Genomic DNA, 17,963 nt, shown 5'->3' on the forward strand with positions numbered 1-17,963 from the left:
GAGACTGAAAATCGTTGTTATTAGTCTTTGGAGCCGTTTCTAAACAGGTTTTCAGTCTCTGGAGAGTAGTTCTGTGTAAGGCTGGAATTTGTACTGAGAAACTCACAATGTAGTACAAAGTCAAGATTGTGATATGTAGCACAACAAGCTAGCAAAGCTGTAAACAGAACCACATTCCCGCACATGCTCAGTTGTGTCTGCCTTACACAGAACTACTCTCCAGAGACTGAAAACATGATGCTGTGGCTCAGGAGGTAGAGCGGGTCGTCCACTGAATGGAAGATCGGCGGTTCGATTCCCGCCTCCTCCAGTCCACATGCTGATGTGTCCTTGGGCAAGACACTTAACCCCAAATTGCTCCTGATGGCTGTACCATCAGTGTATGAATGTGTGTGAATGGGTGAATGTGATTCGTAGTGTAAAAAGCGCTTTGAGTGGTCGGAAGACTAGAAAGGCGCTATACAAGTCCATTTACCGTTAGTGTTTAGAGACGTTTCTAAACAAACTAAGATGACCAAACTCTTCATGATGAAGGAACATGTCACCCAGTGCAGCGCTGTGACTCACTGATGTGTTTTTAATAGTTTCTGGAGAACAACAGTGGAATAAGATATATCAGGCTTTGATACACACACAATACTTGTTAGTAGATCAGTTCATTGTTGGTTTGGATCCAAACATGAGATTTGTTGACAAAAAGAAAAACAAAGAAAATCAGCAGCTTTAATCAGCATGTTGTTTCATCACTGAGGTTAAATCTGCCAGTTTTAAATCTGAATGTGTAACAAAACAATAATCTTTGTTCATCACAGCCTTTTAAAACTTTTTAAAACATGATTCCGTCTCTAATTTATTCTTTCTGAGTTCATGTGGGGAAATTCTCAGATGATGAAAGCCTTTGTCCTCTTTTCCTCTCTCCCTCTCTCTCTCTCTCTCTCTCTCTCTCTCTCTGTTTCCTGTTTACATGTCAGAGAGCTGACCAGCGCCCGGCGAGAGAAGAGCAGCGATGATGCAATCTGACCTCCGTGACTCTCGCTCATTCATGTTTGTTTCACACACGCCTCCTTCCTGTTAAAGCTCCGATTCAACCGCTGCATCCACACGAGACAGACAGCAGAGAGTATATTTCATTCATTTCATTTAAATTAAACTTCATTTCAGTTACATTAAATCTGATTTATTATTTATTAATTTTTAAATGTTATTTTAAAAATGTACTAATCTTAATATTTTTTATGTTTCCTTGAGTCTTATTATAGAAAACTATTTATATATTGGTTCTATCCTCATAGTCACATTATTATTTGTGTTAATTGGTAAATCACACACACGATAAACATGTTTATTTATTTGTTGCTCTTTTTTTGCAAACTTCAGCTGATGTTTAAGAATAATAATATCATTTTTTTTAAAGGTTATATGTTAAATCTGCTGTTGTAGTGATGTTTGAAACACTTTTCTGTTGTGTTAATTGTTAATTATTAAACGTTGCCTTTATAAAAATACAAATAAAGAAAATATATATGTGTATTTGACAGTAGAGCGCAGTTTTTGGCACATTTATTAGATCAAATACTTACTACTAATACTCAAAATTAAGACCTTAAAGGTTGTGACAGGATGGAAATGTGCAGGAAACAGACTGAGCAGCTCTGTGAGGCTCTCTGAAGGTTAGTGGTGTCTCTTCATGGGCAGCGTAGTGCAGGGGAGGCCACTGGTAATAGTGAGGAGGAGGAGGAGGAGGAGGAGGAGGAGGAGGTTGTAGGTGTGAGGGCGTGTGCTGCTGGGACGAAGGCAGTCATCTCATCATTAGCATGAACCTTCTATTTGTCCTCTCAGCGTTCCTCTCTCTCTCTATCTGTGACTTCATCCAGGCATCACGATGATCTTCCTCTTGCTGTTGATGCAGCTGCTCCGCTCGCATGAATCCGATCGTTCTGTTTCTTTTGCGTGTTTATAAAAGCGCCAATCATGCTGCTCGCATCGGTCGCTGCCTTCCTCTTCCTCTCCTCCTCCGTCCGGTGCATTTATGAACATCTCACACACTCAGCGCTCGTGGTATATCTGGACACAATATTTCATGCTGTAGCGACATGTATGTTAGTAAGACTGTCAGCCAACTGTGTGTGTGTGTGTGTGTGTGTGTGTCTGCTTTGTGCTGTGGGCTGAGTGGGCGTTTCCATTTGAAAAACCCGTAAAGGAAAACAGGTGGTTTAAGTAAAAGTAGCGATACAACACTGTGAAAATACTCCACTAACAGTCCTGCATTCAACCACTTACTGAAGTAAAAGTATGAAACTAGAATCAACATTTGCAAAGTGAAAAGTAACTAAAGCTGTCAGATAAATGTGGTGAAGTAAAAAGTACAATACACAAGTAAAGTACAAGTACCTTGAATTTGTACTAGGTGCAGTACTTGAGTAAATGACTCCATTGAGTTTCACTGCAACATCTTGATATTTTGACTCTTCTTTGGCATTTTGAAAGGCAGAGTCCACCGCTGACAGGTACGTGCCACTGCTGGATGAACTGGCATCGATTTAAGGCCGATTGTTCTCTCCAAAGCACACATGAAGCGTGATTGTGGATATCGATGGCCAAAGAGCAAAAACCTCCTATCTGTAGAATTGTCTGATTGGCCGATTTCACTTTGGATGATGAGAACGAGGAAGGCTGCTCATCTTCAGTCTGTCTGCAAGATTAATCCCGCCCCTCATTATGACAGAAAAGTCACCTGACAAAAACCTCCAATCAGGTTCGCTGGGAACATGTTGAGGTACAAAACCTCCAAGACCGAGCTCAGTTCTGACCCTGGTATACTACAATGTAGTAACTATTACACTGGCCCATCTTTTTACATGAAAACAAACTTAATTTTACTATTAATTTAATTTTAATTATTAACTTCATTTAGAGCATCGTTGTGTAGAACCTCTTCCAACTTGCACCAACTGCAAAATCATCCAGGAAAAGTGGGGAAAGACCTCCTATCTGCACTTTGTGAGGCATTAATACCTAGTTGGTATCGTTAACACATAATAGATTATGTATTGAGTATCCTTAACAAATAGCATTCTGGAAGAAAATAATACGTTTTTTATAGTTTTCTCAAAAAAAGTGCATTTTTCAGATTGGAAGTTTTGCTCTTCAGCCATTGATATGTCTTCATAAAGTCATGGATTATGAATAAAACAGACCGAGGAGCGTCCGGGCCTCCTCTCAACTATAGTTTGCGTTCATTTTTAAACACATTTCACCACAAAATCCACACATAATTCCCTCCAGGTGTCATGAGAATATCATGGATGCCAACGTTACTGGTGGACTAACTGGTCCCATCTTGATGGGATGGTGGTGATGGTGTTGACGGTGTTACTGGCGGTGGTGTGATGGGTTGTGACTCAGTGATATTAGGCTCATTTATTGTTGGAGTCCACTGCATCGTACCACGGAAATCTTTCTTTTTCATCAGTTGAGCTGCTGCACTTTCTAGCGTTGCAGCCTCATTTTCTTTAGTTTGTCACGGCATCGTTCTGTTGTTCTGTTGCACCCACACACATGTAAACACTCTCAAATTATTCCATAAATCTTTGCGTTTTTGTGTGTCATGTCCAGTTGTGATTGTATGTTTTTGTCTGCCCAAATTTCAAGCTAGTATTTAATTTCTTCAGTAAACCAGAGAGATCCTTTAACGGCCATGTTTGAACCGGACGGTTGAATAATAACAACGTCGTGTCCTAAATGTTAACAGTAGTTTTCACATCGATGCAAACCGAAACCGAGTACAAATGAGCCGTACTCGAGACCGCCTCGTCATGTGGACTGTACGGTTCACAGTGTTCATACTAATCAAACTTTGCAGTCAACCGTACGGGGAACCAGGCTCGGGTCCCTGATGTAAAAGCCTCCTGAGTGAGTCGGATTATTGTCGCAATATTTCACCGAGCTTAATGTTACTTGATAAATTAAACTCCTCCGGTCGGACAACGAGCGCCCCGCCCTCTGCAATCCCATCAGGCATTGTGAGAGCTCGACTAATCCGTCCCCGTGAGCCCCGACAGGAACAAACCGTACACAGATATTAAATACATATATGACCAAACACACACACACACGTCTAAGACATGCACACGTGTCTGCACGCTGTGTGTGTGTGTGTGTGTGTGTGTGTGTATGGACGCGTCACGCCACTCAGCGGCTGTGCGGGCATGTTTATTTTTCAAAAAGCATCGTCCGTGCGAAGAAGAGAAGAGGAGGCAGCATCTGAAAGACTTTCTCCGTTTGATGTCTTTATCTGAGAAGTCACGCTGAGCTTTGAAGTTTTCCCCCGACTGCGGCCATGTTTGCTTTACAAATGAGACAGCTGAACCTTTTCACCCTGCAGCAGCGGACCTCTCTTCTTCTTCTTCTTCTTCTTCTTCTTCTTCTTCTTCTTCTTCCTCTTCTTCTTCTTCTTCCTCTCTGGCTTTATAGTTTTCTGATTTTCACCAGAAAGGAAGCAGTGTGATGTAGTACTGACAGCTCAGCTGCTTAAAATGTTCTGTCTACCTTATACAAACAGGGTGGACTAAATAATAGAAACACCTTTCAGACAAACTGACATTCACCTCAAACCTGCTGACAAAAATCTAAGAAATACTCGCTCAATCTGCAGCTCCTCTCGGCTTTACGGAGCTTTATAGTGAGTTTCAGCTCGTTGTTTATCTGTTCGGCTGCAACTTTACTGTTCTGGTTCACTCTCAGCGTCTCATAGTGTCGTTTTGGGCCGCTGTACACTACCTGCTCAGCACCAGACAGACACAGTTAGCTGTAGACTAGCCGGTGAACATAGTGGAGCATTTAGCAGCTAAAGAGCCAGATATTTCCCTCAGGAGTTGGTAGAGAGTAAAAACAAGAGCTAAAAGAGAGTGAATATTGGACGACTCCATATGAATGATAATGTTGCTCCGTAATTGCTGGATGTGGAAACAAGTTCAATATATCAGCTTAAAAGATGATGAGATGTTGTGTTCTTCTTGTTTCTGATGGAAACTAGTGAACAAAACATCAGTTATTGCAGGTTTATGAATATATTTGCTATATATATTTTTTTTAAATATATATTGTATATAAAAATATACAATATTTGCTCTGAGTATGAAGTACAAATACCTTATAATTGTACTTTAAGTACCTTACTTAAGTAAATGTACCAAGTATTGATCAGCAGATGTGTTGTGATCTGTTTACAGAAACTGGACCAACTGGTCTTTGAATGCATCGTTACTGTGTGTCTTCACTCCGTCCACCTGTCTGATGTTTGATGATGTAACCTGCAGACTGAGATGACATTGATCAGTCTGAGTGATGTCACACACACACACACACACACACACACACACACACACACACACACACTCCGCCTCCACCCTGCTGGACTCGTTTTGTGTTTGTCTCGACAGTTTGATCTGTCGCTAGGCGGAACCCTCAGAGTTCACTGTTTCCTTCTCTGTGATTTATGAGAAACTCTGATTAACTCTGACCGGAGTTTCATTTCACATCTGTGTTTTTGATTTGTTGTTGGACTGGACGGACGAACGAATAAAAACACTAGTATGATTTAAGACGATACAGCGAACAACCAGGTCAACTAGGTGTAGGACTTTTATTAGGTGTGCAATCACCGAGGTTCTGGAGCCACATACAGTATTGCAGCATCACCAGAGGACACCTGCACTATGATCTTTGGTTGTGATCCAACATACCGTCTTTGCACAGACCTTGGAAAAAGTAATGATTTTTGGCCCCGTAGGAAACAATGGAAAACATGGCTGCAGAAAACTTTCTCATCCAATATCTCAAAAACTATAAAAGCTAAAGTCATCAAACTTGGTGCACAGAGTCTCTGCAAGTTATGGATGATTTAGCATTTTTGGTTAATATCTTACTTCCAGCTGTTTCTTACTTCTGTGTAGAGATCTTTCCCATTGTCTCTTTGGATAGAAGCGTTTGTCAAATGATAAAATGAGAACATGAACATGAAAGAAAAAGTTTTTAGTGGATTCATTGGATCCTGACGAGGATTTCTGCCATGTTTTAGAATTTTTAGGCAAAACATATTTTTCACTTTTTCCTCCATATTTCATCTAATTGTCTCAAAAACCCTTAGATACGATATTTAGAGGATCCAGGACATCGATCAGATGATGCATCACGTCTGTGAACTGCTGGATCATCTGAAATCTTATATATTCACTTATATATTTACTTGGATTCATCATTAATGATCAATTCTTGATATTGTGCCAAAAATATTCCCAATTTACCATCTTTACATGCTTTGATTATGATTTACATGGAGCGATCTGTTTTGATGTAGTTTGATCTATTATAACTTCTCCTATGAAGATATATTTTATATTAATACAGCTGCCCACAGGAGGAGTTGTAGTTATTAACACTAATAACACATCTGCTCACAACTACATTATATTGTGTTATAAACATGTATTAATGTTTGTATAAATGATTATAAATTTAGTTTTACATGTTATATTTCTCAAGTGTTCCTGTTATTTTGTCCCTGCACTGCATATTAAACATAACATATATTTTTGTTTGTTATGTATTCCAGATGTTATTCCAGATGAAAATATCATTTCAGAGATGGAGAGTATGATGCTTTAAAAATAAATACATTTTCACCTTTGTGATTGTTTGTTTCATGTCTGAAAACATCGTAGATCATTTTTTTGTTTCCCAAGAACACGTTAAAAGATATTTTTCTTTATTTTTATATGAAAATGTTTCAAGCTGGAGGCAAAATTTGGGCTCGAAACGTATTTGTTCAATACAAGACAATTTGTTCGGAGCAGCTTGCTGAGCACACAACACAATAACATACAAACAAACAAATAAATAATACAACATACAACACACAGAAGGAATAAAACATCAGGAAGCTGTATGTGGAATAAAAAAAATCCATAAATATGATCAATAAATAAGCTCGACAGACACAATAAGAAGCAACGATGATGATGCTGAGACCTGCATTCAGAGGGAGTCACATGTTCTACACATGAAAACATCATGTTCTTCAGAAGCTTCTCCTCTTCATTCATCGAGTTTAAACTTCGTCTTCGTCACTTATCGGACGTTTTTCTGTTTCTGCAGCTGCGATGACCTGATTCCTCAGTTTCACCCTTCAAACCGTTTTTCAGACAGTCTTTCATCAGAGTTGTGATGTTTACTTTGACTTTCCAGACGACCGCTTGGCCCGAACCGAAAATCTATTGATCGACTCCAGACTGTACAGATCTGAGCTGCCAGACTTTAAAACCAGAACCGAGAGACGTGATCACATCCCTCCTGTTTTCTCCTTTTCACCAGCTCTCACTATGTTTCAGAACTGACTTTACGAGCCGGTTCGTAGTGAATCTGTTCCAGAGTCTGAGTCACTGAGCTCTTATAAAACATTATTGTTAAAACAAACTTTTATCTGAGAGTTTTTCCTGATTTTACTAGTTTTATTTCAAGTGTCTTTTATTTCTTTTAGATTTTCTTTTACATACATTACTGGAATTGTTTTTTATCAAGTTTTAAAAAATCTATTGATTTTATAATTTATCAAATTAATTTTTAATTTGCTGCCTCATATGAAGAACTTTGTAAGGAGGGTTTTATAAATAAATATAATACATACACATAAATATAAATATCCTTCTTCTTCTTCACTGGGAATCATTTCCTAACGAGGTTTGTCCTGCAGTCATCTAACGAGTTCATTAGCCTAACGAGCAGGTCATTCTTCTCTGTGTTTATATATTAAAACCCAAACATTTAAACTCTGATGTTCACAGCTGGTGACTCCTGAGTCTCTCTGTGATCTGAAAACAATACGGTCCGACAGAAAACTCCTCGCATCCTTGTTGTCATGGCAACACGCCGCCCCGTGTCAAATCTGGGGTTGCCAGGTAACAGGCGGGACGATGAGAGCGTGGGTGCGTGAAGGTCATGTGGTGAAGAGGAGGAGGTGGAGAGAGGTGAGGAACCACTTCACGAAACCAAACCGACACTGGAGAGAGAGATTTAGACCTTTGAGTGACCATAAAATACTTGTTAGCACCACAGAAGAAGAGTAAAGGTTTCGGACGACACATTTAGACTCGTTAGAGACTGTTTAATGCATCATTCTGCAAATAGTTTTATGCATTCGATGATCTTTTCACATTGAAGTTATTGTGTTACTTCTTGGTCACAAGAGGAATGTACAACAATTAAACCTCTTCTGATGATTTATAATTGAACAGTTGACATTCTGGACAGGAAACCGATAGTTTTGATCGTTTTATTAAATTTTCTAACCTTAAACTCATCTTTAACTGCCTAAATAACCAGACTGCTCAGTGTTCAGGGACCTGCTGGTGTAAGGAGCCCTTTAGTAAAACTCAGTTCATTCTCGTCATGACCTTTGTAACGGTGTCACACTCAGAACAAACTGCATTGAAGCTCTTAAAATATCTAAAATATCAGTATAATGTTTGTCTAAGAGATGTAATTTATATTATAGCCTCTGGGAGATGCTACTTTTATCTTTCTGTTCATAAATGGATCCATTGCAGCTTTAAAAAAAGAGTCTGTTGTTGCGAACCTCAAAAGAATCCGGTTGTGTTGCGGTTGAGCTGCTGCTGCTATTTATAAAACAGAGACAGAAACACTGCAGGTCATTAAACTGGACGACACCTGGTCAGAGTCGCTGTTACAGCGTTCACATCACGTCAGACGGACCAGAAATAACAGCCTGTTCAAAAAAAAAACCCCAGAAAACTTTTAAGTGCTTAAATGTTGGATGTGAGATTTCACATTAACGTCCACACGAATCTATGTAAACAGAGTCTGAACCAGCTGATCCAGATACGCGGTTTGATCATGTGACTCCAGAACGACTAATCTGGCGCTTCTATCGGCAGTAATCAGCATCATCTGTCTGTAATTTACCAAACTGTTACACATCACTGTTAAACAATAATGATGTTTGATGATGTGACAGCGCTGTCTTTGAGGTCTGGTTAGGTTTATATATATATATATACGACATCTGAACTGCATCACTGCTCCGGCTCATAATTACTACGACCGCTAGATGGCATCTGTACTTATCTATACTTATTTAACTGCATTTTACACTCAAAACTACTCTGATCAATAGTTTTTATTCTCAAGTTTGTGAGTAAAAGTGAACTTTTATCTTCTACTTAAGTACAGTACAGTTAGATAAATATGTGTCCTGATCTTTCAGCCGTTAAGACATTAACACATGCCGCGCAAACATTCCTGTGAGGTCAAAGTTAGCTTTGACTTTTAGTTTCCAGCTGACACAACAGACATCTGATTTCATAAGAATATTTCCTCCAGAGAAGAAGCCTGCGGGCTCTCTGACAGACTACACCCACCACCACCACCACCACGATGAGCTCACAGTTTACAAACCGGCTGCTAACAAACTGCATCATCTGTGAGTGTCGGCGTGTGTTGTTGCTTTGTGTAGAGCGGTCCGGGGGGGGCGGAGGGGGGGGGGAGAAAGTCTCCTTGGCGAGTCACTGCTGGTTCAACCACATTTCACTGTGTTGGCAAACAGAAGCAGAACCTGCTCAGGCTGATGTCGCAACACCCAGAATACTTCCCTTACAAAGTGCTGTCAGCAGCTTTTCACCAACTGTGCGATTACACAGGCATGTAGAGCATGTATGCAAATCATGTTCAGTGTGCAGAGCTGGTGTTAACCCTTCACTACCCGCTCGGTCAACCAGCTAAAGAAAATGTGGATTAATTGCTGCGTCTCAAATCGCATATTTCTGTACTTACACTTAACATTTTGAGTTCATAAGTGTGTTCACACTTAGAAGTTCACTGTGAGTACCCAGATGGTGCACTAAAAAATGGTCAGAAAGTTGAGTGTGGAACTATGGACGCTTCTCACCCTCAATGGTCGCCATCTTGGCTACGTAGCAGAAGGGGAGGGACCACTTTTCAAACTGGAAATGGTGGCTGGGTACGTTGTAACTACAGTGAACATCGCCACATTATACAAATGTCAGTTATACATGTGTTTTTTAGCACTAAGCAGTCTGTAATGCGAATGCTAACGCTAGCTGATGCTAATTTGCGATCGTCATCTCCGGTAAGTGCACAATGGCTGTGTTTGATTTCAGACGACACTATCCTGTCTGTTTCCATCCACTCCTGATGTGTGAATATCAGGAGATAAACAGCAGGTGGCGCTGATTCTCCAATCGGTGCCATTAAACCGTCGCAGAAGAAGAAGATGAAGTCATTAGAAAGAGCGGCAGTCAAAGTTCAAACGATGGAAAACATGATGGAAATGTGACATTTCTGTTTGTTTCATGTATCGATGTGAGGAAGGTTACAGTCTCATCATCATCGCTCCACACAGATCTGATGTTTTCGGCTCTTCAGTGACGCTGAAGTCACATGATTCACTTATTCACTCAGTCTGTTTACATTTGTTTTTTTATCCACACAGCTGCTGTTACATCTCAGACAACAGGAAACACTTTATTAATACAGAAATTATAATTATGTATAAAAACAGTTAATGAGATATTGCATTGAGACATATTTAAATGGTGGACTTGTTAATACACAGTAGATGCTCCAGCAGCTGCCTCTATGTGGAGTTTGTATGCTCTTATTTTGAAATGCTTGACTCAACTCCCTGAAGCGAAGCCATGCAAGGTGCGTTTCCATCCACCTCTTTTTATTCATAAAAGCAAATGTAAACAGAGACGAAAACATCAGATCTGACAGCTGTTTGTCTTGATGAACCAGCTCCTGATATTAGTGGATGGAAACATGCATTTTCTTTTGCAGATTTTCTTGAAATTCAGTTAAATTTCTCTGTAAATTTGGATGGAAACCTGGCTACAGCCTCAGGAAACTTCTCCCCAAGCTCAGTAGGTTTCCTCTGCTGCTCCAGTTTCCTCCCACACATCCATGTTTTGTTTTGGGCCCTTTAGCAACATAATAATGTCCTCAGAGATGGAGTCAAGAAGGGGCCACTAGAGGAGGACGAGCTTCCTCAGAGATGTTAATAAAGTGTTAAAATAGCACCAAATAACACCAAACCACACCTGCCTGTCCTGTTCTTCCGCCTACCCTTTCACTGATTCACATAACGTAATGCTCCTCCATTAGCATTCAGGTGTGAGCATGTTGAACACACACACACACAAACACACACACACACACACACACACACAATCCGGTCATTGTGCGGCTCTCTCGCTCGGCCGCTTTAAGAAGAGCAGCGATCCGATTCCAGGCACGTCGTCCTGCGTGGCGGATGAATGGCCGGCCTTGTTGGACGCAGCCACAGGAGAGGGATAATGGAGAGATGTGATGTGTGTGTGTGCGTGTGTGTGTGTTTGTGTGAATATGAGAGTAAAATAGTAAAAGTGCGTTGGCCTTTTTCATATGAGTAACGACTCAGGAGGGGGATGTGGAGACTATGTGACCTTTCTCTCACCCACATGGACTGTTGGTACACCAAGAACAAGTGTGTGTGTGTGTGTGTTTATGACTTGCATGTATTTAGGAGTTTGAGTGTGTGTGTTTTCCGGAGGCGGAGGAGGCAGGAGGAGCTGCGGCACGCTGAACATTTAGTGTCAACATTGAAATATTTTTGTGTTTGTGTTTTCTTTAAACATTCACCTGTTTTGAACAAGACTGTGTTACATAAACAGATGCAGACTGACAGGTAGGGCTCCTGTAATCTGATAATTAGCTACTACTTCCATATTCATGAGTAAATGTGGCAGTAGAACAACAGATCTTTGTCTGATTTTCTGCTTTATTTTACAAATAATTTGTGTGTAACACTGTACTGGTCTGGTGTTTAGTAGGTTGAAGGTTTAAATAATCTGTGAAGTTAATGATGCTGTGGCATGAGCGTAAAAATGCTCACAGCACCTCTCTGAACTTTGTTAACTTTGTCTATATTTATATTCTGGGGCTCTACTGGAATAAAAAGTCCTTATTTATCTTCTACTGGTCCTTTATGCAGCCCCTCAGTTCAGCCTCTGTCTGAAACAGGCCGTTTTAGCTCCTGTCTCTTTAAGGCCCGCCTCCTGATGAGCCCACTCTGTTCTGATTGGTCAGCTTCAGGAAGCTTCCTCCGGCTCCGGAGGCTACGTAAACAAACTATAGTAGCAGGATTTCACTTCTTTTTCTCCTTCTTTACTCCAAATGTCAACTTCTCAAATCCATCCGTACATGTTGGACAACGTGAACGACACATGGAAACACCTTAGCAACCACCTTAGCAACCACCTTAGCAACCAAGGCTACGGAACGGATGGCCATTTGTGCTTTAACTATAGTATTATCAATCATAAAGTGTAAGGTCTTTTTCAAATACTTAAATACCACTTTTTTGTGATATTACCATTGACATAAACAGAACAATAACTAATGTACTCAGGTCATAATTAATACATATATATATCATTATTAAAGCCTTCATGGTGTCCTCAGATGCACCAACGAGAGAGAAGAGAATTTTGCTCTTGTACTTTTGGTTTTGGAAAGATACTGCTTACAGTCGCACTGCAGCTGCAACGCTTCAAAATCATACAAACATCTTTTACTCATGTCGTTTCTGTTTCACACATACATTCTTCATCCGGCAAACACATCTGATAACACAGAAAAATAATAGCTTTTAATCTGATTATAGCAGTGATGCCAGGAAAGCAGAGTAAAGATTCATATCTGATTGTTGACACAGCAGCTGCTGATGAAGTCTTTACAACCATCTGAAGTTGAGTGACACACTTTCTCAAAGTATGATTACACAATCCAGACCTACTGTGGTTTGTTACGCTGATTAAATCTCTCAACCACCAGGATGTTTGCAAACATAACCACAAGCTTCTGTTCACATCAAACCAGTTTCCTGCTCAGTGTGAGAGTTGATGATCAGACTCTCTGCTCACTGAGTTCCATGGAAAAAATCATTAAGAAGAGGAGGAGGAGAAGAAGAAGTCTTATGTCACTGAAAACCCCTCGGGACAGTCTGTTCCCATCAGTCATCTCTCTGAATCCTCACCCGCTGAGAGGCGGTTACCGTGGCAACAGCTGCGAGTGTCATCCTCTCCTCTCAGACAGGTTTGACAGAAGAAGAGGCCTGAAGTATCGGCCGGCGTCACTTCCTGTCCAGCCTCCGTAACTCAATTAGCGTTTCCTTCATCAGCGTGTTTCTTCTCTCTCTGCATATTCTGAGACAACTCAGCTACACTACAGCAGCTGCTTTTAGAAAGTTAAAGGATGATTCTGGTGATTTTTCTTCTTGTCAACAAATCTCATGTTTGGATCCAAACCAACAATGAACTGATCTACTAACAAGTATTGTCTTATTCCTCCGTTGTCGTCCAGAAACTATTAAAAACACGTCAGTGAGTCACACCGCTGCACTGGGTCACATGTTCCTTCATCATGAAGAGTTAGTTTGTTTAGAAACGGCTCTAAAGACTAATAACAGCATCACGTTTTCAGTCTCTGGAGAGTAGTTCTGTGTAAGGAAGACGCTACTGAGCATGTGCAGGAACACAGTTCTGTTTACAGCTTTGCTAGCTTGTTATACTACATATCACAACCTCTGGACTTTGTACTGCATTGTACTTTGTAAAGAACTTCAGTATAAATGGGACTGAACTCAGTAACTCTGTCAATTTCAATCTACTCGCATGAGAGGAAGCTGGAATATAGTCGCACTTTTTATCTGTAGAGACCAACGTGTTAAATTGCCATTAGATAACAGTTTTTGACATTTGGTTACCTGCACGGTTCAAAACCTTTCAGTCGACCCAACAGCAACAATCATGGATCAAACTGTGACAGAAAGCATTCAGTGACTCAAACACAAACAAGCAACAAAACATTTGACATGTTTACATCCTCACTTCCAAACTCTTCAGTTTATGTTCAAACACTAACATGTATTCATACTGAGATACATCTATATTCAACCAAAGAACAAGACGTGCTGTCAGAGATAAAGTAGTACGTTCTATAGAGAGCTACACATCTCACTATATTTACACTATAAACACATTTATACACTATCAACAATTAAAACCACATAAACACGGTAAAACAGTGATGTAACTTCACAGACATGGATATAAAAAGATCCTCATGTGCTTCCTGTTGTTGGAGTTTGATTGACAGATGAGTTGTTGTGTTCATGTCTGCTGGAAGGATTTTGCTTTTGTGTGTAAAATGAGCTGCTGTGTCAGCAGTGTGTTGGTCAACTTGACTGTGTGACGAGTTTTCAAGATGTGGACTAGTGGTATTACAGTGTGTGTGTGTGTGTGTGTGTGTGTGTGTGTGTGTGTGTGTGCGAGCAGTGAGATGAAGTTCCTTTGTGTTGCCTTCCAGACAGTGAGAGTTTAGGTTTCGATTTAGAAACAGGTTTAGAATTAATTTGAAGTCAGACGTGGTCGGTGTCAAATTCACTAATGCATCGTCTGTGTGTGTGTGTGTGTGTGTGTGTGTGTGTGTGTGTGTGTGTGTGTGTGTGTTGTGCTCTTTGGCTTGCACAGCCACACTCTCATTGGAATGCGAGTGCATATCTCGCTCTGCAGCTCGCCCTCCCCTCCTGACACACACACACACATTCATACACGTCCTCCCTCCTCTGAGAGTCGTGTCAAAAATAGCTCCGCAGCTACAAGTTGTTCTCAGGCTCGGCCTCTCAGGACCCCTCCTCCTCCTCCTCCTCCTCCTCCTCTCTGTGTTGATGATGTAACGTCCTCGTCAGCTCCGTGGCTTCAATTTGTCGCTCTTTGTTCGAGCAGGAAGGGGAAAAATGTCCGTTAAAGGCCACCGTAGTCTGTGCCTGTTGGTTTTGTTGTGATTCCTCCTCCTTTTATTTCCCCCCTGAAGCGAACATGAAACAGGCCTCCCTCTTTAATCCCCATCACATTTCCTCTCTCTGTGTGTCCCCCTCCCCAACCCCCAACCCCCCCTCCCCCTCCCGTCCTTTTTTCCGCTCGCTCTGTCGTCCACGGTGACGTCCCCTCAGGCTGCTGCTGGTTTCCATTACTGCTGATGACAAGGCCAGAGTGTGTATGTGTGTGTGCAGTACAGTAAAATGATTTTAAATGTGAGTGAGGTCCCCCGACATCACACACAAAACACAACAACTCGTCCTGCTCATCAGATCTGCAGAGAGGAAGTGTGTGTGTGTTTATTGTGAGGTAACATCCACACTGACAGGACTGTCTTCAAGCATATTGTTTCCCATCCAGCAGCAACAGCAGCTGTACTGGTGCTGAAACAAAGCATTCACATGGTTTCTCTTGCATAAATTCTCTCTGCGCGTGTTTAACATCACGTACAGCGTGACTAAATGACTAACTTCACTTCACACTTATAGAAAAAACTGTCAAACTGCTTCCCTGGGAAAGTCCATGACAAAAATAGAAAGTAAAGCCCAAGGAAGTGCAACGGATACACTTCATAAAATAAGACAACTGCTGGATTTCCTGTAAGCATTTCATAAAAGCGAAATTTACTGATTTACACAATCACATAAAAACCTACAGATAACATAACAGCAATACTTACAGTACAGGTGATGTGTTCACTTTCTCATAAAAGCATGAAACTGGGCACACTTGTACAGTTTGGGGCCCTGAACATTTTCAGAAATGAAGCCATTGCAAAAACACATCGTGGTGGCCATGGCGACCAATTTACTTTCTGCTATAACCTAATTATGTATATTGCATCATATCTCCTGAACCAAACATGATAACACAGAAAAGGTGACGTCTACCCCCATGTTTTGATGGTCAAGGATTACAATGATACCATATACAACATCATTAACTGTTCAGGTGAATCATGGCCTTATAGTCCTTCTGTTATAAGGCCAAATGGCGCAAATTCTATAAAAAAGTGTGGATGTTAAGGAGTTAACTATTCACCTGAACAGTTAATGATGTTGTATATGGTATTATTGTAATCCTTGACCATCAAAACATGGGGGTAGACGTCACCTTTTCTGTGTTATCATGTTTGGTTCCTAATGTTGTTATGGCGGAAAGCAAAACGGCTGCCAGCCAAATTACGCCATTTCTGAAAATGTTCAGGGCCCCCATACTGTACAAGTTTGCCAAGTTTCATGCTTTTATGAAAAAGTGAACACAATTTTCACATATCACCTGGACTATTAAGGAACATTTAGGAAACATGGCAGTCTGCGCTTCAATGCATATGATTTTACCAGGATGTACGACGCAACAACACCGTTCATTTCGTAATTCTGAGTTTCTCCACTTATAAATAGCGTTGACGTCGACGTTCAAGTTGTAATTAGAGCTGAAGAACTCTGACAAACATCATCAATCATCTGTAGCTGAAGCAACAGTAGACGTGTGAGAAGCTGTTTGACATGAAGCTTTAGGTTGTATTTCAGTGCAACAACAGGTTGACTTGAAGAAAAAGTGAGTGTTTGCATACACACCCACATGTATGCAAAACCACAAGCACAAACACACACCTACATGTGTTCGCTGCTGACGTCTTGTGTTTTGTCCTGCCTGCCTCTCTTGTTCTGACCTATTTGTGTGTCCGTGAACTATGTGGGCTCGCTTCATAAACACGCTGTAACAGGAGGGCGTGGCCGATTGGGCGCGCCGACCAGAGAGCGACCGCAGGGCAGACTGGTGATTGAGGCACATGATGGGAAATGCAGAGAAGCCACGGGCGCGGCTGAAATCTGCTCCTTAAATATAGACCTAACAGTGTGAAGACGACTGCGGAGGCTGCTTGTTTACATTGAACATCAGAAGAAGAAGAAGAAGAAGAAGAAGAAGCACTCGCAGACCACAATGTTGTTTATTCAATCACTGAAGTCCAGAAGTGTCTGAATAGCAGAACTCTGCAGATGGAAACCACCAACAAAGTAGCACAGAGTGAAATTTGTTTTCTTTTAAAGTCATGGAAGTGCTCAGATTTATAGAAACTTCTCACCAAAGTGGAAACCTTGTAGAGAAACAGCAAACTATGGGCACTTAGAATCAAGTGAGTAATAAACGCAATGAAAACAAACATGAAGCTGCTCTTATGTAAAATTTAAAGTCTCTCTCATAGCAGCCAAAGTATCAAACAAAGCTCAGATGAACCCAGAATGATGTGCACGAGTTTGTTTCTCTGATTTCACCTTAAATCTCAGTTTAACACGTGAACCTACGAGCAGGAGTTATGACATCACAGCTAGTTTGGAGCCAATCGTGGTCCAGTATGTGGAAACTTGAAGCCTCCAGTGAACACTGAGGAGACATCTGGTGTGATTCTGGATTTTTACACGATGGAGAGTTTTTAACAGAGTATTTTATATGTCTTAAAACATGTCCAGAGTAGATTAAGATAGACGGACAGATACACTTTAAAACAGACTGCATAGTTAGTTTATGCTGATTGTTTTTGGTCTGAAGGCGGGAAATTAATCACCAACATAACTGTACAACCAACTATCATCACTGCATGTTGATAAAAACACAAAAACATTTTAATTAAGCAAGATAATTCATCATATTAAATAGTTTTGCACCTTCTTTTTTAAATGTTTGGTTAAAGTTGTTGGTGTGACGCTGATCTGAAAACTTCTTGTTGAGGCGTTTAAAGACACTCGGACATCTGAGATTTAAGAGTTATTTTAAATTTTAAACGGTGCCTGTGTTTGTATATTGTTTATCTTTCCAACAACAACATTCATCAGTAAAATGATTTTAGGGAGCTAAATGAAGGCATCAACACAGAAAGTTTTTCTGCATTTCTACATGATGACAGAGTTGTGAAGTGTGAGGAGTTTTTCTTCATTCTGTATTTACGTTTCAATTATTTCTTTAATTGATCTCCTCGATGTTACTGAACACAGAAACTCTCCTAGATAA

Source organism: Thunnus thynnus, chromosome 3, assembly GCF_963924715.1.
Source record: "Thunnus thynnus chromosome 3, fThuThy2.1, whole genome shotgun sequence".
Taxonomy (NCBI): Eukaryota; Metazoa; Chordata; class Actinopteri; order Scombriformes; family Scombridae; genus Thunnus; species Thunnus thynnus.